The 24,462-nt window shown below is 42.3% G+C and overlaps 1 protein-coding gene across 14 annotated transcripts in view; it reads left to right on the top strand.

The window, feature by feature from the left end:
- The window catches only part of LOC100651044 (DNA N6-methyl adenine demethylase), a 383,971-nt gene that overhangs the window by 174,540 nt on the left and 184,969 nt on the right, over positions 1–24,462 (top strand). Inside the window, exon 2 of one of the 14 annotated variants that reach the window (XM_048408476.1) lies at positions 14,512–14,564. The exons of the other annotated variants lie outside the window; for them this stretch is intronic. The gene's annotated coding sequence lies outside the window, so the exon portion shown is untranslated. The remainder of the gene's footprint in view (positions 1–14,511; positions 14,565–24,462) is intronic. 14 annotated transcript variants of the gene reach the window in all.

Genomic DNA, 24,462 nt, shown 5'->3' with positions numbered 1-24,462 from the left:
TAAAAGCAATTTCTAATTTCTGGGATGCACGGTAAATACAGCAATCCGAGCTTAATGAACGATGAACCACCGGTAAATATGTACGTTTCTATAGACTTTCGAGAGGATTTTGTACTCTCCATTGTATTTCAATTTCAAACGCGCTATGATTTGTTACATTGTGTGTATTTGTTGAGAATTTCGATGATTTCACGAGTAGCTCCCTATCCACGACTACTGATTCGACTTTCGCGTGCTGCGCGTGAGTTTTAAATGCAATTTGATAAATCTCGTTTCGATTCAAACAAACGTATTATTGGATTTTGCTAGTATCCGAACGAATGAATTCAAAACTTTTATATGCAAGTTCAAAGTCGAAAGGCCGCGTTACAGGGATTTTGAGTTTTTCCCGGATTACCAGTACTGGATTCGTAGTCGCGGTATCGTACATAGTTATGAAATTGTCGATTGCAGAAGATTAATATGCGTGCAGCGTATATCCAGATAACCTTTTCGATTTCTTCGTATAGGATTTAATTTCTCGCCGTTGATGCAATCGAAATTTCTCATATCCATTGTTAGAAACCTTTTCGTCTTTTGCTCTATCTGAAAAAGCGTTAAATGTCTTCCTGTGAAATCTGATAGAATTGTCCGTTCTAATGGCTAATAACTCGAAGAAGAGCGTTCAGAGGATAGGTACATAGATATTTGTTGCTTACATCTCCGAGGAAGAAATAATTTCATATACGATATAGCGTTACTAATAGAAAACAAGTTTTGATTCGCTTGTGTAATCTTTAAGATGAATTTGTTGCCGAGATACCACAAGCATCTCACGTACAAATTCACCTTTGAGTGATCGATTAAGAGGTTAAAAAATGGGATGCAAAACGAGCCAGTGTGTAGGTTATATACGTATCTGATTAATTATCCGGATACACTAGTACATAAGTAGTATAATACATTTTACGAGCAGATATATCAAAGTTCTTCGCTTTAAATACTCCTCGATAACCGTACCAGTACAAGTTCGACTTTCGAAAATATTAGATCCACACTTTGCTAAATCGAATCCACAGCGCTTATCACAGCCACCTCCTTCCCCAAACCTCTTCTACCTATGACGCGCGATTTCTCAGATTCGCTTACCATAAAATTGTCTTTCTTTGTTTCATGTGAGTGAACGGATTTTGAAGTAAAGCGTATCACGGCATTCTTATTTCGTGCAACGCGAAACGACGAAACATGGTATGACGTCAAAATATCATTTGACGAATGATCGCGATCGTCGATTCGTAGGTGAGTTTTGACCGATACGAATGTGCCAACGGTGATACCGCGTCGTGGTTAGTATTGCGTGTCTGTTTCTACTTTTTAGAAATTTTTAGAAAACGAACGGTCCGTTAATTACTTCAATTTAGCTTACAATGTGTTATATATCAAAGACGTACAGGCTATAAAGAAAAGAAAGCCTTACGTCGTTTCTTCGTTTACGGTGGTACGTTGATTATCTTGGGTTACCTAATTTGGCTTGAGTATGTAATTAGAAATTAATATAGTGCAGTTATTTTTCATTTTTCTCTCGTATGACATTTTAAACGATGAGTAGCAATTTAAATTTTAGAAAATCAGTTTATCGCGTGAAACGGGTTTTTAAGGAGATAATATTTTGTAACCGGCGATAACCAGAGCTTGTATCGTTCTATGGACGCTAAAACGATTTGTCTTTCATTAGTTCTCCGATCTTGCTTATCCGACTGAACTATCCATCTTCATCGAGTCTGCAATGGCAGTTCTGCAAAGTTTTCGTCAAACACTGGTTTCCAAACATGTTGCACAATTTCGTCGGTAATGGACTGAATAGAGCTTAATCGTCCACCACGAAATTATATATTTTAGAGCGTTCATTTCAACTCGAACTTCGCCTTTTAATTTATTATAAAATTATTATAAAGTACAAGATTGAAATTTACCACGATTTGATTCCTGAGAGTTCGGTCTGTCAAACTACGAGCTATCTCGTGAATTATATGCACTTTGTTAACCGAGAAATTGCAACAGAGTTGTGCGAATTACCGATACACAAATTATTCCGTGGGAATTCGAAACTATTAGTTAATTAGTTTCGAGTAACCAATTGGCATTCTGAAAGCATTGAAAATAACGATCGATCCACGATTAACATTTGCAAAAATTCGGGTAAAAATAAGGAGGCAACATTTTCAACGAATATTAAGAAGGCTAGTGATTTGCTGCAACAAATGTTAAACGTTAGATCGTATATTTATTTGATAAAATAATTGATTCTTTTATGGAACGAAGTGTTCCATATAGAAAAAGATTGTTGCCCGATAGCTAGAAACTCTACATCGTATTAAAAGAATAAAAATTTAAACTTGATATAACAGGAATTTAAATAGATAAGAACACGTGTATTTTCGTTACTGGCCAAAGTAGTCGTCAATCTACAAATCGGTCATCGATAGATGGAAGCCAGCGAAGCCGGTAGATGCCGGTCTATTTCTCAGCAAGAAGCGAGAATGAAGCTAGGTAAAAGAGGTATTTTTTCACGCTCGTGTATTATGCATACGCGTATCGGTGTTATCGTGGATCGGTGGTAGATTGCACGCGACCGATAAGAGAGCTAGAGAAGGCAGAAAGATGGGGAACGCGGAAGAACGCGGAGGAGATTGAGAGAAAGGGCGAGCGAGGTAGATGAAAGCGAGAAGAAGGCGAGAACTCTCCTCCGTGAAGATGTACTATCGCTGCTGAATTATTGAACAGTGCACTCTGGCTCGGCTCGTTCGCATATTCCAACATCTATACCGACTCAATTTTGCCCAGTATTATTGTCTCGTAGCTGGGGCTGGCGTCGCGTTGGGGTCGAACGAGAGAAAGAGCAGGAAGATGGCGGAACGCTTGTGCGCGCGACGTGTCATCGCAAGGATCCGGTGTAAATTATTTCACGATTTTTTTCGAGGAAACTCGCGCTCGGAATTTGCGTAATGAAATTCCGCGGCATCTTACGGAGGCCTGGTTAATATTTTATCGAAACCTGGTATATCCGATCTTGTGCGCACCTTCGAGTGGTCCGAGACTTTGACTAGATCCTCGACGATACGTTGTTATCGTGGAAAGAGCGAACGTTTACAGCTTGAAGTTTATGCGAGGAAGATTAAAGGGAAGACTGAATGAAATTACGACGTAAATTCGAAATTTCCATTTGTAAATGGGGATGACTGATGGAAAACGAGTGATTCTTCGAACAGATCGGCACCAAAACTCACGCGAAAGATCTCTTTTTTAAAAGAACAAAGCGACTGTCAGCCAACTATTCGTTTCATAAACTACACTTCTAAACGACGCTTTTAGCAACCACCGAACGACGTCTCAAACTATCGGCCAGATGACAGACCACTATCGTTGGCCGTGTTCCTTTCGATGTCTCTTGTAATGCAAACTCTGCGCGGATCTGCAATCAAGGCGTAAATTTCAAGACACGAAAAGCCTCAAGATTCAGCGGTATCATTACTTTACGCGCGACACGATCTACTCGATGGAGTGCCACCAGAGAGTGGAACCGAACAGAGGGTAATTCAGGTTACACGCTCGGCTGTAATGGGTGGTTTGACCGGGTTGCCGTGTTCTTGGTGGTTAGTAGCACGTTGGATGTTACTTGGTGTAGGAAAATGCAAGGGAGAGGCAAGAGGGCAGAGTTTGGCGTGGGATGGTCGACAGGTCGGAGGAAAAGGAGGGACGAAGGCGGAGAAGAAAGGGGGATGAATGTATGAGCTTCGGTTTGGCCGGCGCGGCGTCGGGATTCCTACGAGCCCGTAGAAACTTGCTGCTTGCTCATAAAATGCAAACGGGCAGCAAGTTAAAGTTTAGACAGCCTCCCCTTTTGCACAGCCCGCTACCAACCCCGTGTCAGTCCGTTCAGCCATTCTGCGAAGCGTGGCGATCCTAGTCACCCGGTGTAACCAACCACCGCCAACAATAATGAAATCCATAAATCCGGAAGAGAACAGGGAACACCAGTGCGCAGACCAGCCATCTCTGCGTTCTTCTTCTACTTTCCTTCTTCTTCTCCTTCTTCTCCCTCTTTTTCTTTCGTGTACTTCATGAGTGTACATTTTCTCTCTTTCTCTTTTTCTTCTCCTGGTTCAGTATCCTTGAGGAGGTGTTCGTTTGTGTTTTGCCTTCTTGCATTGTTCTCTTTGTGAGAATTCTGTCTTCTCTTTTGACTACTTCTCTTGTTAAGATGCTTACACTTTTGTGCCCTCCCTTTTTTTTTTCGTTATAAGCCTTGGTGCTATTCATACCGCTGTTTATGCTGTAAGTTTAAAAGGTAACCTGTCGTCCCTTTGAAGGGAAATTTGTTTTGTACAGTACGAGTTCGTAATTGCTACTTATTCGAGGATATGAAGAATGCATTAAACGAAACGTTACGGAAACGTTAAGTCGCAGATAGGTTCCGTGAAATATAGAATGAAAGGATAATAAGTATATTTAATGGTAATAACGATTTAATTGCGCTAAGACTCTTGTTTCGTACGATTAATATACTCTGCCACGTTCCTTCTCCCTGCCTAAATGAGTCATGGATTTTCATGCTTTGCGATTGGTTCATGCATAAAGTCACGTATGAAATGGTTCTGTCTTGTCTTCGAGGTCGTGAAAATTCTCGTATTTCTCGGTAATCGTACGAAGAACCGGTATCCTTATAATAAGAGATGTTTCATCGGGAGACCTACCGCATTTCACGACTCGTTGTCTGGATCTTGAGGCAACTGGTCATAAAACAATTGGCCATTAACAAAGACTCAAGGCCAACTGTGAAAATAATCCTACGATGTGTATACACCGTGTGCAGTATACGCGCAGATATATACTGTCGGTCCTTGGTATCTTTGCCACCTTTCAAATTACAAAGCGCAGCATACGTCTCGTTTGTTCGTTTCCTCGTTCGGCGTAGCCATCGATTGCCAACCCGAGGTCGAAATCTACTTGGCCGAAAGCGTGTTTTCTACTTTCCTCGTGCCACCATACGAGCTTACGTATTATGTACTTGCATATACACACTCATGGTGTACTATGACAATGTATATCGGCGAAGGTCCCCGTAGCTTCTAGTTCTGCTTAGATGTACCTCCATAGAGAGTACGGAACATGTGGGCGAAGTGAAATATCGATTGTCACGTGGTTTCGCGGCTCGGTTCTCCGGCGACGTCGAACGTGCCTCTGATTGATTCGACGCCGCGTCGCGCCGCGGCGGGGCAACCCATTTCCCCCGTCGAAAGAGCAAGGGAGAGGGAGGAAGCAGGAGAGAGAGAAAATTGTGTCGAGGAGAGAGTATTGTTATGCTAACTGAATCTCGATGACTTCCCATCGATCGAGCTTACCGATACGGAACACTTGGGAATCGCGAATTTTCCCATTCCCGGGGCCTCGTATCGCTGGCTCCTTTGCCCTTTTCTTTTTCCCTCCTTTCTCCTTTTTCCATGCACGAATAAAGGAATCGTTTCGTTTTAGAGTCGCCGTCTGCCTACCTCTCTTATCCTCCCATCCCTCTATGTCTCCTCTCACTTTCCCAGTTTCTCGTTATTAGTTTCCTTTGTATTATATTCCGATAATATGGGCAGGGACCGTGTATTCGAGAATAGGAATGTTTTCTGAAAATCCTCGAACAATGATGAGATTCCATGGGCAAATCCGCTGTAAATTTTACGACAAACTCGTTCCATTTCTGGACGAGGGGCAAGCCTAATAAAATTCGACGCGTGAGACGTCGAAATGCCAAATTTTGCAACTATCTGACTATAGATCACCGAATCAACGAGACTGCTTGCAAATCTTAGACTACTCTCTGACTATCCACGCTGTATTATAATAGCGATTAGTCGTTCTTTCAGAAGATATCCGTGTACAGAGTTATGTGTATCCCAGACGAATCTTTGTAGTGAGTTTAATCGATGATAAGCGATCGATCACAACGAAAATTGATATAGGTGTTTGATTGGCGTATTGGATATTAAATTGCGCGTTTAGACGGAAACCTATGCGATTATATGCGGGCTGCTCTCGTATTGTGCACGGTTTGTTGGACTTGGATAATTGTTCGAATTGGACGACGATCAGGATACGTGTAGTACGAGGAAATCGCCTGCACTAACTTCTCTCTGTAAATTTATTGCGTTCTACGAATGTAAGGCTTTCGATAAGATTCTTTGAAACTCGTGCACAAAGCGACTGACTTGCCTATGGAAAGAGCTACATTCTGTTTAATTCCCGCAATTCCTACATTTACATGAGAAATTCGGTATATTGGCCATTTCTTTTACCAAAAGTACATCTATATAGGACGTAAAATCGAATAAATTTTTACGATCCTTTGTACCAGAATTCTTACTTATACTAATGTTGTCCGTATCTTACGTGCAGCAATCGCAATTCCACTTTATAGCGCACCTGTGTATCGATATCTCCATCGATAAAGCGAAGATTTTGATCGCGGTACCTTTTGTCGTTGCTGAATCAATATGGACGGTAAAATTGGAAACCGTAAGGTCTATGATACACGAAACGTAATACGCGCGACAATATTCGAATACGAAAATGTCTCAAATCGAATTTAAAGTATATTTTAATTTAATAGGTGTCTATTTATTCACAAATCGACGTTATTAATGCATAAAGTGACTAACGAACTAAGAATTGTAAAAATTCAGAAAGAAACAGCCAATGTATATCGAAGCAAAATTAGATCGCAGGAACGGAAAGGCGCGTGTTTACTCTCCTCCGCTTTGACGAAATGTTTCGAAAACAGAGTGCAAGAAAACGGTGGTAAATCCGGCCACGATGTTTCGTGATATTTCACGGACGAGCCGAGTTTCAGCGATTTCCGTGGCAGCAAAGTTGGAAGAAAGTTGAGCTCGTCGCCTCTTCCTCTGGTCCTTCAATTTCGGTTTTCACATAATTTATCCCTCACGGTAGCTTCCGCCCGCGAACTTTTCCCTCGGCAGAAATTAGCGGGGTGCCCCTTCGATCCTCTTCTCGCGGCCTTCTGTTGACATTTTCCCTGTGAGAAGAGACAGCCTTCTCTTCCAGCCAGGGTAGAACGGAACTCTATGTTCTTCTGTATCCGTGTCACGAAGCGAGCCGACGAAGAAAGTGGCAAACTCGCCAATTGCGATTCTCTTTGGAATTAACGTTCCACTCCCGGACAACAATTACGACTACCATCAACGTCGCGTGCACGAATACACCAACGGCGTGGACATTTACATGGAAAAGGTCCTCCTTCGGAGCGACCCTCTTCATCTCCTTTACCACCCATTTCTTGGTAACGTAAGTCTGAGTAGTTGAGAGAAACGGATTCCTCTAACTTTCGGAATTTCTCGAGAACGCCTTCGTTCGTGACAAATTTTCGAATTCCGATGTCTTGAAATTTTTTTAATCGCGGCGGATGAACTTGTGAAATTGTACATAACTAAAACGATACGTATCGTTAGGGAACTGATGTGTTCCTTCGAGCTCGAAACCGATAATTACATCGAAAGCGCCACTTTAATTACATGAAAAAATGATTAATTAAAAACTAACCAGCTCTATACTTGCCACCTTCATCGAGAGAAACCACGATTCGCAGAAACAGGATACTCTCGATCTCGTGCAGATCGAATTTGCAGCATGTCGACAGCTTCGTCATGCTCGAAATTACTTAATCTATATTCTCTGCGTGAACGTCCCAAAGAATATCGAAACTGAGTAGGGGACCGGCGACAGAAAGAGATTCGTTGAAACGTCGAGTTAGAAAAGTGTGCAAGGATACGCTGTGTTACGCGTTCGAACAGGATATACACGCGATTTCGTGCCGTTCTTTCCATCTCTATGAGCTATACACGCGCACACGCGTCTCTATGTACGTGTGCAGGTTTCGCCATCGATACACGTACACGGTATACACGCATGTCTAGTCGTCGTCGTGCCGAGGAACGAATGGAAGGAGGAAAGCCGGAGAATAGAATGTATATTTGGGAACAAATACAATTTGAATGAATTAGCAGTAAACTGGAAATGGGCAATCCAGGGTTACCTGACCCGAGGGTTACCCCTCGCCTCGCCAACCCCTGTCTTCGCTCCCTCTTCTTGCTCACTTTCACTGCAGCTTCTTCTTCCGCCTCCATCTTCTTCCCTTGCGTTCACCACCGTACCGCTTTTCTTCGTTGCGCGTGCCACACGGATGTCGCTCTTTCTTCCGCCGTCTCGTCGTTTCGAACCTCCCCCTCTGGTTTGTGTAACCCCTCCGCCGATCTAAACGATATTTTCGAAGGCAAATTCCGCCACAACAGAGGGAAACATCGTACTTGGAGTGCTTTTCTCTCCCGGTTACTTTTCTCTTCTCCGACCGAGGAATACCACTGCTATCGCTGCTATCGCATCTTTGTCCCTTCGTCCTTGCAGCAGCAACAGCAGCTTCCTCCAACGCGAGTAAACAGAATTCGACTTCTCGAAGATTCGTCGATACTTTGCGCCGCACCCTTTCGCTCGTACACGTTCCGCAGCCGTGGAATGGCTCTTACTTAGCCTTATAAGGGTTGTTCCGTAACATCTATCGTTCGCCTATGTACTTATACGTACATGTATATCGATCAGCTTTGACGCGGAACGTGTAAGCTTGTTTCTCTTACTTCTCTGCACTTGTGTATACTTGATAGCATACTTGTCGTCGCGTCTTTCCGGCGTACCACGATACCGACTGACACATAGGGTGTATAATGACATTGAGATGTAGGAATAAAAATTCTTGGAAATTAGTCTGATCATTTTTAGGATGGAACAATCGTTTTCTCGGCGCGGTTTTCTCTTAGTGCTTTTGCCACACCCGTCGTTTCTTTCTAGTGACTTCCATATTTGATGCGCCATTGGTAAATTCAAGTTTATAGAACCACCTTCTTCTCCAATTTTTTCCGCTCGAGAGGAAAATTGGTTACGTTCCAAGACTCAAGATAGCCTAATTCCAATCTCAGAACGGTACTAATTCACCAAACCACTCTATCTCATTGAACCATTTTGCTCCGAGGGCAAATAATTAATGTATTTACGTTAGGAGCAATCATCGATACGATAAGTCATCCATGACAATGGTCAGCAGGGCTTTGACATATCAGTACGTCATCCGTTGTGGATAGATCAATTTGTATTTCCAAGGAGATTAGTTATCCGATGCTTAACGTTGCGTTATTAGACGATGTGTTCGGTTACTGGTTTACCGAGCAATTTATTTTTGATCTCGTTAAAAAGCGGTTAGAAGGGCAGCTATATGTAGTTTTTAAAAATCTGCCTGGCTCTCGCCCTCGTTACGTATTCTTTCTGTACTTTACTCTTTGTGCACTTGTTTCGTGCATACTGCTGCTCCCTTCCGCTATCTTTTCTTCCTTTTAACGCGTACTCGTTTAGTACATCTAGGTTTTCGCTTTTTCGCCGCTCGATCATTCGTTTGCGCTGCGTTCCATGGGTCTTCTGTCTTATTTGCATCTTGGCAAACTTCTGAAATTTCTTTATTTAAATTATATGTGCTGATATTCTAAGATTTCTATTCAAAAATAGCCTTGCACCGCGATCGTGTTATAAGCTTTGGCAAGAAAGGCCTGGCGCGTTCTTTCGCGTGTCCTAGGATGAAACGGTAACGATATTTCTTTCGAACCTACACTTTATCCTTCTCCATTCCACAAAAATGTCTCGATTTCCATGGAATCTAGCGCGTAAATGCTCTTCCAACGGATTTACATGTCGGCGACGTCGGCAAAACACCGGTCACAGACGGGAAAGGGAAAACGTTTTCTCGTCGACGAAAAATTATCATTTTCGCCCGGGCGCAATAAGTTTCCCGTTAATCTGGTCGCTACGCGGACGTCCTTGCATTATTCTCGGGGAAAGATTCGTAATGCTTACCCCATGAATAATGCACCGGTCCCCGCGGGGCAAAATCCCACCGCTACATACTTTCAGTTAATCTGACAGTTCGAAGTAGTTTTCAAATAGTTCCGGCGGACGTAAGTCGAGTTGAACTCAATCTTCGCATTATCCACTTTCGCCAGGTTATCATCGTCCTGCTCTCAGCCAGGGTAAAGGAGACTGGATAGGGAAGAGAGTCTTTCCGTGTACGGAATCGATACGTGACGTAAGAGAGTCGACAGAATTAATAACGCGACGGGGGAACGAGCGTGGTCGGTCGCCACGTAAAAATGCGGTCGTTCCTTCGAAGATCTACCAATTTATCGAGAATGTCGCCTTTATCCGAAGAATTACGATCGCTCTTACTTCCTTTGAACTCTTTCTTTTCAAAATATAATCTTGAAATAACCATTTTGATTTCCCAGTTAAAGTTGCTTCCATCTTTCACAGCATTCGAATTATTTACACGAGTTTTGCTATACATATGTAATTCCATTGAAAAATGTTCGTAGCGCTAAATCACGAAAGCGAGTTTCGAAAGAGCGTGTACGTTTTTTTTTATTTTGCAGCTCCGACACTCGTTCGTTCTCCACCTTTTCCATAGATCACACGAGAACAGGGGGCGTCTACGCTGACGGCATTGACCCCTTTCGGAAGTTCATAAACCGTTAACGATCGTGTATCTGACGATAATTACTCTCCACCGTGAAACGTCATAAATTTCCCGTGAAATTTGCCATTTACGCCTGACCTTATCTCATCGTGCCCTCGTATGCTCGTTCTCTACCCTCCTCTCATCCTCGCGTGTACCTCGCTACCATCTCTCTCTCTCTCTCTCTTCCCCCTTCCTCTCTCTCTCTCTCTCTCTCTCTCTGATTCTCCGTTTCTCTCGGCGAAGCCGCACACACACGTGTATATCGATGTTAAAACCACGGGGTAAGCCTCGAGGGTAATTAGAGTGCGCGGTGAACGAGACAGTACGGAAAATTGAGGTATCGAACAATACGATGATCACGCCCGGACTTGTCAGTGTGTCCGTTCCGTTCATCCGTCTGCTTTCTCCGGCGCAATTTCTCCATTATCATTCGCGCTGCTTGCATCGATTCTGCCAGCCTTGTTCCTTTACTCTCTCTCTCTCTCTTTCTCTCTCCCTGCTTCACGAAGACAATCCTTGTTGGAAACGTCGCACGTGCGTCTGCATTTTCTGTGACGCGAAAATCGATACGAAACCACGATAGTGCGTCACGGTTGCTGAATTTCGCGAACGTGGTTTACGTTGGACGAGCTTTATGTTTCAACAACACGCTGTTTTTCGGATATTTCCGAACTCTACACCCTTTATTATCGACGATGTTGTCATTCACGAAGGTGTGGTTTTAAGCAAAGTATCCAAAATTTCGCGAGAGATCTTTGTATTTATGACTTGGATCTGTCAAATCGAATTAATTGTTTTCATCGTAACTGTAGGGTACAGTTATCGATGACTGCAAGACAGAATTCATAATACAATGTAGTAAATCCAGTCTAATATTTTTTCAACATATCGAACATAAATTTGTATTATCGAATAACTTAAAAGTCCAATAGATCAGGGAATCTATCGCGTATAAAAAATCTAGAAAAACGATTAATATACCACTACGATTAATATCTCTGAATAAGTTTCGTAATTATAATTATTTTCTTGTCGACGCTTTAAACTCCTCGATTCGTTAAACGATGACCAAATCCGAACGATATTTTCCTTGAAACGAATCTGCACATAAAATGTATAATGCTGGCCGTTCAATGTCATAGCTTCCACCGAAAATGTAAGTACGATCGCGTAAAAGTTAAAAAAGGAGCGGAGGAGGAAATCTCGAAGGCGAAGATTGAAAGGGAAAGAGAGGTATTGCGTAGAAACGTTAGTCTCGGGGAATATATGTCCAGGGTGGGCTCACGATATCGTTTCATCCATTAAGGCCGTATACAAGCACTCGTGTATAGCCCCAGGACGATATTGTGTTTTCTTGCAGTCCTCGTATACCCCATGCGGGTAATCACGACGACTTGGCAATTTCTTTTTTTCCTTCGCGAATGGCTGTTAAAGCGGCAGAGAAGTTGGTGATCACGACCTTCGATCAAAATGCCGTGCAGGATATACGGGTGAAAAGTTGCGGTTTGCCTTGTACTACGAAGACAGTTTCCTGTTTAGTCGAAACGACCCTGTCTCGATTCTCGTGTTCAAATCCTCTCTGTCAACTCGAGTTCGGCACACGGCCAACGATTATTCCTAGCCCGTGGTGTCTATACCTTTTTAGAAAGTTTAAAGATGCAAAAGTATACATCGCGTATATTATGCAAAAATAGGGAAAATGTTCAAAGCACTCGTGATATTTAATAGATGAAAGAAATCTCTGCTTAGTTGCATCTGTCAAAATACTAATTTGCTTATAATTCTTTGCCCTAATTTGCGCAAATTTCTTTCTCGTAAATCGAAATATAGAATCTAAAGGCTGCGGGGAATAAATTTGAAAATGTGAATCAACTCGGATGTGTTCGTCCCTGCGTTAATTCGGTCAAATGTATAACTAGTTCTCGATGTTAACGTAACACGGACAAAGATTAAACGGTTGATAATCGATCTGCAATATGCATTAAAAACGGCTGTTTAGCAGTTGTTTTGCGGCGGTAACTTATCGTAGAAGCGGACGTTTTATTCAGGTATAGTCACATAAACATTCAGGTGTCCTGAATTGCCTACTTGTTAGTCCAGTTGGTTGTTTCTGATACGAGAAAAATCATTTCCGTGATACATACAGTTAATGGATACTTTCTAGCACGTTCGTTATTATTTCCAACGATCCATCATTGTTTTTATATAAGGTGCTTCGTAAAGGTAAAAGTTGAAGTCACCGCTTCACGAAGTTACGTAAACGACAGACAGTACCTATACCTTTCTATTTTTTGGATTGCTCAAAGCGATAGTAAATTCCCTTTTTATTCCTTTAATACGATTGTATATCTGTATATTCCGTCTTAGTTTTTTGTCTTCTTCTTTTCATCTTTCTTCTATTTCTACACTGTTATTTCCGGTTGTTCCTAATGTAATCGACAATCTTCTAAAGTCATTTGCTTTTATCCCGCTTCTGCTGCAAAAATTCGATCTCCTTGGTTCGTTCGATACGTAATGAGACTGCTTTATAACAAATTTTAGTAGCACCGACAAGGAACAATAAGCATACGTACAATTTACGAATCCTATTACAGAATTTTACATTATTTTGCATTGTTTGAACAATTCAAAAGTCATATTGATCGACTCTGTCGGTTGAAAAGTTCAAGAGAGTGATAATGTCACAAAATCTGTTTTTTAAATGTACCTTGGAATTTATCATCATCTACGTCGATCGCAAAACGATTACACGCGTAAAAAGATAATATTGCCATAAACTTACTTGCACGCGAAATACATATAGGCTACTGATTTTTATTCGTTCCAACATATTTAAAGTTCGAAGTTACCCGTGAGGTATTGACGCGAGCTTTCGGTACAACCCAGAAACGTTACTCAAGAACTTAATAACGACGTCGTAACGACACCGTTCCGATCGAACGCATCGATCAAACATTACAAATTGACGATAACCACGATGAAAGGTGAAACGGAAATGGAGGAACTCCCGATTCCTATTAACATGGGATTCAGGACACTGGCAATCCTCTTACGGTCGACGCATTACAAATTCCCTAGTGTACACGATGCCAGCCGATACTCGAAACTCGTGTAAGTATCCCAAGCATCGCGGAGCGTTCCGCGGTTCGCGTATTTCCGGTTAACGGATCGGTATTTTCGAAGAAGCACGCGTCACATAAAATGCATCGAATGGATGGAACAGGTCGTGGGACCGTTCGCTCTCTAATCCTGTAACATACAAAATAGTGGGACACGCTAACCTGGGATGCACCAGCGTGTTTCTGCGTACGCGCCTGGGATTCCTACGTGCGTGCAATGCGAAATTTTGCGTTGTTAAGAGACTCTAGCTTGCGATCAGACACGATGTCGTTGGTCACTGAGCGCACCTGTATGTATCTCAACGTACGAGTTGTCACTCTTTCAACCTTAACGCAGAGAAGAGCTGCCGCTTTTGCGTTACACGCGTGGAAATACACGTATACGTTTTAATATACGTTTTATGATACGATGCATTTAGATATCCCAGTTAATCGCGGCATTGGAAATCATCGACGATAATTTTGACATCACAATTCTAACGTCAATCGTCGGTGTTGTTCGTGACAATTAACGCGTTAACGGTCAAGGTCCAAATTTTCTTCGTTTCGCTATAAGTATAATGTAACAGAGCAGTAGCTGCTGTCAGAGTTATATTTAGAATCAACATGTTTTTAAAGATACTTCATATTTGTATCTGTTATGCAAATCAAATACCATTTATCTTGGCTGCTGTTAATTTCATTATCGGCTTTATTTATTTTTCTTCCATCGTATTTGTAAGATTGTATTCGTAAGATTAAACGTGCGCCGATGTATGTGTATCGCGAGCTAACTTTAATTATGAAATATTTTTGTTTCAGGTAAGCGATCTGGAAACGTAATCTTAATGGCGCTCGATATCTTCGCGTGATTCGTAAGTCAAACCATGTTGTCTTATCTAGTAGAAGAATATCGCATTGAATGGTAAAATGTTCGGGTAGTACAGAGTACAGTGAAGGGACAGATTCGAATCTGGTTGGAACAATGGTGGAGTAGATAATAGATAATAGGTAGATCATAGGTACTAGATAATCTGAGCCCGATGCTTCTGTTTTAATGTTGCTCGGTCAGCACAATTTTTCTACGCTGACAACGTAAACGATGGAATGTAATTGCGACCGACTTTTCGTCAAGAAAACTCTATTCATCTCGGGATTCTTGCAATGAAATCTAAATCGAATTACGAATACCAGAACATGATTATTAATTGTTCATCTTCTTTGAAAGCTGGAACTTCTTAGAAACGATCAGAGGAATTAAGTACTCAGCGTTTAAACATAAATGAACTTATATCGTCGTGTTCGATTTACGAATGTGCCGTCAGATTCTCCGTTTCGTTAGCTACGTTTCTGAGAAACGTGCCTTCGTTGGAACTCGCGAGGTCACTTGCTCGCTCAGTGTCGCGCGAATAGACGACCGCGGTAAGCATAGTAGGCGTAGTAGCTGCGTCATCAGACGCGTGCCGCAACGATGCATCACGGAATGACGGGCATCGCGGTGAAGCAGTTTGGTCGGTCACAAATCACACCGGTTGCCTCTTGTTACGATGCATGTGCTCACGTACATTGTCGGGTGAACCTGGTGCCTGTCTCTGACTATCGTTTCGAGAAAAATTCATGGTAACGCCGCCCTCGCACGAATGTTCCCAATTATGACAATACCTTTATTTGGTCAGCTGTCGTGATCGTAATGTCAGAGTGTCATCGTCAGTCATTTATATTTGCAAAATAATACAGTGGAATGCTATGAAATTCTAGATATAGACCCTGCATTAATCGAAGGTTAATTATTTCGAGTCATAGTGCTGTCTATTACTAATTACTTGCGTTTCCTTTTTCGTGGGTTGCTTATGTCAAATTTGTCACTATTCGAGTTTCGTACTACTTTCAACTACCTTGTAGAATATCTAAAATCCCAAATCTTCCTATAGATGATTTAGATCAATTCTAAATTAAAGTTCATTTATCAAAGCTCTGCAATATCGAAAGCTACGTTCGCAATTCGCTCTTAGCTACGTCACTCGTGCTTTTCTTACGTCGTCTACTTAACAAGATTCCCCTTTTGTCTTTGATCCAGCTGGCGTTTCACCAGTGGCCAGGTAACTTGATTGCCAGCGCACAGTCGGGCATGTTTTCAAATTGGACAGGACTCGAGTTAACTTTCTATTCGGGGTGCACGCGACACGCCAGGCTAACGTATGTACGGTTATCCCGCGTCAAGTCGAATTATATTTTCCTCGTTCCCGCGAGCGACGTTGCGCGATAAACTCGTTTCTTTCCTTTTGTTTGCCACCCTTGCCTTGGTTTCGTATATACCGTGGCCTTCGTGATTTCTCGAGCGAACACGAACGAGCGTGCTGGGACTGCCGAGTCACCTACCGATACACGAAGATCGTTTTTCGCTCTATGCCGCGCCCTGACTTTCGATGCTCTTCCCTACCGCTTACTTCTTACTTCTTCCACTGCCTTTCGCTGGATACTGTTGTTCCGAATTAGTACTTCCGATAAATTATTCCCTTTTTCGAAGTTAAATCGGCATTATCGTATTTTTCTGACACGTCTTCCTATGGTTGCGATCCAATGACCTGTTTCGAGGTTACAGCGTACCAAGGCAATGAATTTGTCTTGACATCAGTTTCGACGCAATGGGATAAAAATACATAGGCTCGCTAGAAAAAAAAAAAGCTCCAAATACCCTGAAACCTCTTAAGAAAATAATCTTCAAATAGTATAATTTTAAAAATTAAACTTACTTGGGTGTTTTATTTCTCGTGACTTACTCTATTGACATTTTCACTAGAAATTTTAGGTTTACGATTAATCTCTTCGGATCCATAGCTTCTTCGTTGCCTAGTTTCCTTGATCCTACATATTGAAGTTGAAGAGCAGGATCCGTCAGTGGCAGTAGTCAAACAATCGGTTCTCACCTTTCGATGAAAAGACGTGCAACGCTGGTTGCCCGATCTCAGGGTGAAACACGCGAATGCTCGTGCATATCCTTCTCCGTGTTCGGTTTCTTCGTCTCGTCCTCGTGTTGCTCGGCTGAGCCGTGGGAAGCGTAGGTGGTCTCGGCTGGGCAATGCCTGCCTCTCGATCTCCGACCGCGATAACGGGCCGTTGACTCTGCTCCACGTGCACGGGAGCAGAAAGGGCAGCGAGGTGCCGGTCGGGTGAGAATTCGGTGCCTAATTTGGGAAGGTTCGGTACCGAGGCTCTCTCTGGCCTTCGAGGTTCGAAGGGGCGGCCACCGATAGAATGAGATAACGCGATTCGTGACCGTTCAGCCGTCCCTTTTCCCACGACCTTCTTAAAAATCCCGCGGTCATTATTTTTGCAGGGGCCAGCCTACGCTACGCGTACCTGGAGGTTTCGTTCTCTTTCTCTTTCCTTTCTTTTTTCTCTCACTTTTATTTGGAAGGTTATTAGTTCTTTGGAAGGAATCGTTAACTTTTGCCAGACTTTAATACGTCTTCTTGGATTTCTCGATGGACGCGGAATTTTAAAAGAGAAATTTTCGACAGCGATAGGTTTGAACAAGTGGCGACGAAAAATTTAAAAGCATCGGTCATTAGCGTTTGAGGATTTAAGAACAAACGAAATATTTATCGTAGTTGAGTCGTCGTCTCTAGCACGAATTTAACGCGTATCGTCAGACAAGGAGTTGAATTATATTATTAGTAGAAAACATTCTGCTTCTGTAGAAAACATGGTCCGAATCAGAAGAAGAATATTAGCTTAACGATCTCTAAAGATATTCGTTCTCAACACCCGGAAGAATCGTCTGCCGTTAGAGCAGTAATCGGTCCGTTTTAATCGCTCCAAGATAGAAAATATCGATTTCCTGGTCGTAATTTCGTAGCAAACAAACGCTTCGTTAACGGCTATTTACTCAGTTACTCGTTTGTTTTTCATTCTTACCAGGTACCGACCGGTCCCTCCCTTATTTAATTAGGCTCCGATTAGCTGCGCAGTTTTGTGCAAATACTTCTTTAGCAGCGCGCTGAAAACGCTCATTAAGGGACCGGCTATCGAGTTACCGTGCCTAGTAACGAGCAGCGATTGTTTACGATCTTAGAAAATTCCACCGCGTCCACGATCGCTGTGCTTTTAACGTGGTGGACGTTGGTCCTCCTTGGCAAACGCTGGCCAACGCGAAAGTCGGTGATAATTGCGCGCCTTTTGCCAGTCTGTCTTCGTTTTCGTTTGGTTGTACGCCATAATATTGACAAATGACGGTCCAACGTTCAGCAACGACGAGGTCCTTCGTTTAGCATGAGATTCGCAGGAAAAACGCGTTGCTGAGAGCGAAAAGTAAACCTTTATTCGGAACTCTGCTTCGTTAACAGTGGATATTATTATAGCTATCGCATTACTTTTCAATTCGATCAAGTTTTATTTGATCTTAATTGATATAAATAAGGTTCTTGTTTGATCGTAATTTTTATTTTATTCGAATTATTTAAGGTGGAATGTACGTTTCGTTGACTTAAATTGATAATACTTCCTGATAACTTTTAAAAGAAAGGTGATAATACGCTCGTTTAAAATAATTAGATGTGCTACGTGTCGATAAAGAGCTACGATATTAAGTGTGTATGTGGATTTTGATTTAACCTAGTCTAATGTCGTATTTCGTTTGTGCGTCTTTTAAAATTTTAGAATATCGCATTGTTCTTAATGTTTTTGAATTAGCTATAGTATTCTTAGTATTCCCGTACCAACTATGCTGCTTCGACTCATCTTCTTTTTAAAAAGCAGCAAACATATTTCTTCGCTAGAACGGAAGAACGTAACTTGCGTTTAACCATGCGTGTCTGCGTGCTCCCAAATGAAAGAATGAAAACGCCAGCGTACGGTTTATAAGCCAATTTCGGATATCGTCGCCGAGCCATTATTTTTCACGGAAGAAAGATGAACAAAACGCGTCTTTCCCTCTTACCGAGCGAGATTATTTAATGTAACGCGAATTTTTCTCGCGAATTAGCAGCCAGTAGAGTTTCTGAATTTACTATCCAGATTAAATGGCCACCAGCTGCGGTAGAGGTTTAATTCAAAATCTTGGCCAACGTCTGATTAAATTGCCAGTCATTCACTCCGGTTGATTATTTGCTCTTCTTAACTGAGATTAGTCGGACTCTTATTACCATCCCTCTCGTCGTGCCGTTCCGATTCGACATTTCCTCCATCTATTCCGCTTTCTTCGGCCTACAAATTACGAATTGCGTTGGTCGTTGTTACAGACCGAACACAGGGAGAGGAAAGTTTTACGACGATATCGCGTTTGCCGCTGCGAATTGGTCTGTTTCGCCGACATTACGCCCGAATTTCGCGATAAACGCGAAACGAAGCTAATTACTGAACGTTCAGGCTTTTGATTCTCTCGTATCTCAAGCCGACTTTGGTATTTTCCACGCGACGTGGTTGAAATTGCGGCGCGCAAGGAAAATAACTCCGATGGTTGTGTCGATCGTTCGTAAAATCGTCGTTCCCGTTTCGTTGGTCACCGAGGCCGCACCAACGCGAGCTTCGCGTTTTTCAATCTCCTATTCTCCGGCGCGTTATCCACGCGAAATTGTCCACCACCGAAGTAAAGTTGATATTTTCCAGGAAAAATATAACGTAGCAGGCTCGACCGACTTCCTCAACGTATCACCTCTCAAACGTTTTTCGCAACCTATATGTAAAGTACGAGTTCGACAAAACGCGAAATTTTAACAAATTCGGAATTTGAGATTGCGGTCGGGTAGTTCTTCGCGTTATAGCTTTTGCACGATCCTTCGTTACGCGACTATCCAAATCTGACTGTAATCCTGTTTAAACAGCAAACTGGATGACTTAAATTGTTTCGTTTTAGAGAGAGTGATAAAAGAGGTGTTTAATTTTTTTCTTTTCAAGAGGTTTCAAGGATGCTTTTGTATGGTAGGAGAGAGAGAGAGAGAGAGAGAGAGATTAAAATTTTCAAGATCGATGGTGAAGTTATCAAACAAGTTGTTATTAGTTAATAAACTACAATATTATATATACATAGATCATCACATATTGCAACAACGTTATTTTATTCATCCATTTGATCCTTCTGATTCGTTGAAAATTAGAAACTTTTAAAACTTGTCGAAGTGTTTGCGTATTGAATAGCAGTTATAATAGCGATAGTTACTCGAAAACATGCGTTCGCGGTAATAGCCACTCAATTTTCTTGCAAACTTTTCCATACTCTTTGGTCGAGGAGAAAGTTCAAATTGCTTCAAACGTGATTCGAAATTAAAAGTTCCCGGAGGTGTTGAAAAATTTTGCAAGATTCAATAGGCTTAACGAACTTCAATGTCCCAGAAGTCTGGAAAGTTTCGAACGTTTTGGAAAGATCTTCAGCCTTAAAACATCAAGATTTTTAAAAGCTTCAGCGGTGAAGTGACTAATTGGTCTTACGCTACCACGCTTAATCCTGTTTTAAAAATACGCAAGATGTTCAAAACGGCGCGTGTAATTTCTTCCAAATTTGTTCACTTTACTCTGAGACGCGTTATACTCAAAAGAGCATCGTTGCGCGTTACATAATACAGATACGAATTTCTCGATCTCACGAAGGTTCTGGCATAAGTGCTAAGTTTTTTTCGACTCGACCTTCTTGCCGGAGAATTCATCATGCTGCTGATTCCGTGGCCAAAATCTTTCTAGAAAACTCTTATCGCTATCGGAGCATCGTGAGCCCGAGTGACCCCGAGTGACCCCGAGTCATCGTCTCGGTGCACGCGTTCCTCGGCAACGACCTCATCTTCCCTAGAGAGAAGTCGCCGCTAACACGTAGCTACAAGATCAGGCATAATTAAATATTGACGCGTCATCGAGTTGATTTAAATTGAAGAGAGGCAACATTTTTCGAAGATTTTTACTTTCACGCGATGACCGAAGATCCCTGTCTCTTCAGTCCCGACCTCGTCGACGATACAACGGCCGATCTGCGTAAAATTTACTTGCAACCGAACCACCACCATTTTCGGCAACCACCCGCCGAAAAAGAGAGAAGGAAAGAGACGAAGAATAACGCGAAGCGAGAACGAAACTTGGAAGCAGAAAGGGGAGACAAGGGAACAGAGTGCGGCGGCTCGATCCCATGGGTGTACGATGATCGATTGAAACGTTAACGAAATAAAGCGGCGCATCAGTCGCCGCGAAATCCATCGTGCTCTTTTCTGCCGCGTTCTCCCGCGTGTCCGCTCGGAGGTGATTAAAATTCGCGGAGGGGAAAGCCATGCCGTGGCGGCGGCCTCGCGTGGCCGGAGGAGGCAGTGATGGCTCTGGACGAGAAGTCGTCGGTGTCGCGTCGTCGCGTCCCTCCATGTTCCACGGGGCCACGGGACATTAATCATGCGAACTGACGCGGACTGACATCAAACGCGAATTTACAGCAGGCCGCCGCGGAGCCTGTTCGATTTCACGGGGACTGGGGTGAACGCGAAATTTGTCAACCGATTCTTCCTGCCTCCAAGCGCGACAGCAGATTCGTTATTGCGTATTAAATCTGCGCGTGTAGCCTCGTGAATCCATTTCCGCGTGCCCTCTCGAATAAAGATCCTGACTCATCCGCATAAAAATCACTTTGACGCGATGGTGACATGCACGAGGACCGATATTCAAACGGCCAACGTACCATCCCTCTTTCGTCAACCCTCCTGTTCCATCGACGTTCCATCCGCCAACCCATTCACGTTTCGGTTCGAACGATCGTAACGCGAAACGATCAGCGAGCGATCGATATTTTGCGATAAGTGGACACGACAGTTTCTTTGGCAATCTGCTTGGCAATCTGCTGTGCGGATGTACGTACATATATAGTGACTTTAATCAGGATGAAAGATAGTTTTCCACTTTTTTTGCAACATTACGTTTAAAACTCGAGGTCCAGTCGTTTCGACGTAGGATTTTTGCATTCAGGGAGACAAAACGTATGTATTTGCGAAGGCAAAAGTTTGGAATCGCTACATATTCCATGGAACCTATGAATTTAAAAAATGCATCAACTTGGACTTTTGATGTCTTACCGTTTGGAAGTTGATATTTCCATAACACGCGAGAAGTCGATCTGTTCGTATCGATTCGGTCCAGTTTACGGGTCGTCGTCGTCGACGGATAAACGCGAATTTCACAGTCATCTCCCCTTTAGCGGCGTTGGGTATGGGTAGGAAGAGTTCGTATATCGAGGATGATCAGCGTATCCGTGCCAATCGGTCTCTTTACCATTCTCACTACCCCTCCCCTGTTTCTCTCTCTGCCTTTCTCTCTGTCCTTTTACACAGCAGATCTGACAATCGGTGAAATTAATGACGCGCTCTCAAAGCGACGGAATCGGAGTAAAAAACTGTCGAATTGGTCAACAAAAACGAGCTTTATCGAGAAATGTCAGGGTTGACGAAGAACGTATGAATCGATTCGCTTGGTCTTCGCGCGAACGATTTCATAAAAATATGGGGCGTTTACAAAGAACTTTGTATCGTCTGTATCTTTTTATTAACTGAAATCACTGTTAATCACTTATATTTGTCGATATATATGAATATACATTCCTTCGTAATTGTTCGAGTTTCGAGTTTCGTCGTAAAACGCCAGTCAGCTGGTAACTTTTGTTTCAAAACTTGAAGAAACGTTATGTTTAATAAAGTCTTGCGGTATGGTAATTTGTACAATGTCAAAGTTATTAATTCTTTTACGTAGAAATCTAGTAACTTGCTATGTACTTTTATTTATAATCGTTTATATCGTTCGTAATCTAATCGTTGGTCTCCTCTTGTCAAAGAACTGTTATTTCCATTTTCTACAAACATTTCCTCGCATTTCTACATCGATCTCCTCTAATACGAACGAGTTCAAATATCGCCCAGTAAATAGAAACGAGCATAAATCACGCGTGTCACGGGTCTGGCGAATCAAAGGGCCAAAACATGTTTGCGTTTCAAAGATCATTCGCTCTTCTTCATCGAGCCTCCTGCCCGTCGTTCGAATATTCGGTATCAGGTGTCACGCTTCGAAAATATCCCGTTTGGCTGGTTTGGCCGCGTTTGTCAGCGTTCCAAGATTCGCGATAAAACGACTGTCTCGATTACGTTTCCACGATGTTTCCGCACGACAAATCTGTTACACCCGATATCCTATAATATCGTCCGATAATATCGATTAAGGACGTTAATGCCAAATGGAAACACGAGGGAAGATCTTTTACCTGAAAGAATCTCGCGATGGGAGAAGCGTTCTTAAATTATGAGTTCGGAAAACTAATCGGGACGCTATAAGTCGTTAATCCTGGCTCGGAGGATGGAGATTATCGTTCGAAGAAGGAGAACTTTTCCTTGGCTAGACTTTTAAAAGACCGAAGGGAAATGGTAAATTGTAAATTTCAGATGTCCAAGGAGCCACCGAAGACTCCTAATGGGATCAAGTTCGATATTACGCCCTCGTTGATCCAGATTAATTCCAAAACAAAAATTTTGCTTCGCGATTACGTATTCACAAGTAAACTGATCGAGTACGATAAGAATACACTTGGAAATAATTCAGTTTATGCGTTATATGAACGTATGTACGTGCTCCGAGAAGCGTTCGTATTCGTAAGAACTCGTCGATTGCAATCTGGAAGAGATTTAATAAAGGTTTCTGTATTACTTTGAACGAGGAAAAATTGAATTTGAAAGGTTCCTAACGTCGCAAATTCTATTGTCGAGAATGTTCCATTGTTAAACGGAGAGACGATGAATGAAAATCGTTATATCTGATAGATTTGAGCTATTTGGATGGGATGTTTTATGGTTAATAACGTTTAAAATTAAATGTCACGGCTTTGAATAATGAGGGGCACGATAATTGTTCGTGTTGAATAATAATTATATTGTAATTAGAAATGAGAAAAGAATATTTGAAGGATATACTGTTACGTATCTATCGAAATGTGTTATACATATATCACGCACAGTTTGTTTCTCAAATTATTTCCGATAATTCACTATGGAACGTGAATTTCAAACCGCAATTTGCATTAATCACAAATAATCAAATTGGTTAATTTCATATTAAATTTGAATAACATGATAATAGCCGCAAATTCAAGTATTAATACGTTCCATCGTGTTACGAAATGCACGATTCCTGTAAGTATGTATACAGCAACGAACTTTAAAATGCTGAAGTTGTTAGTAAATTATCAAATTAAAAGTTGTTCCGTTCGTTCGCAATAAGCGAATATTTTAATACCGTGGATCTAATTTTGATAAATTTGGAGAAATTATCGCTCGAGAAAGCTCGGTCTCCGGATGCGTACGTTCGCGAAAGTTACTCGCCGCTGAAGGCGTCAAACCCGCCAAAATGTCAAAAGTCCAAAATCATAAATCCCGTCGAAACACGTCACCTCGTTGGAAACTCGAAATCATCGAACGAGGAATTTGTCCAATTAATCTGCCATGACGCGGACGATTATAAATCGTTAATCCGATTTACGTAATTATACGGCATTTTCCGTGGACGATGGTATCCGTATCAGAGGAGGACAAGTTAGGGGTGGGTCGCGAGGATGATGCGAGCGACTCGCGAATCGCGGCGCGAGCAAGTCAAATGGTCTGTCACGAGGAGCGAGACGAGCATAGTGGCTCTGGGAAAAACAGAAAAGAGACAGAATGAAGGAGAGGTTGTGGAAAGCCGTTAGCGGAGGCAGCTCGAGAAGCGAGAGGGCAGCGTTATCGAGAGTACCCGGTATTGGCAGACCGTTTCCCAGCAAATAATTGGAAATGC

The sequence above is a fragment of the Bombus terrestris genome, chromosome 9, assembly GCF_910591885.1.
Source record: "Bombus terrestris chromosome 9, iyBomTerr1.2, whole genome shotgun sequence".
Classification (NCBI taxonomy): domain Eukaryota; kingdom Metazoa; phylum Arthropoda; class Insecta; order Hymenoptera; family Apidae; genus Bombus; species Bombus terrestris.
The sequence above is the reverse complement of the archived record's forward strand: the minus strand, read 5'-3'. Positions and strand labels throughout refer to the sequence as shown.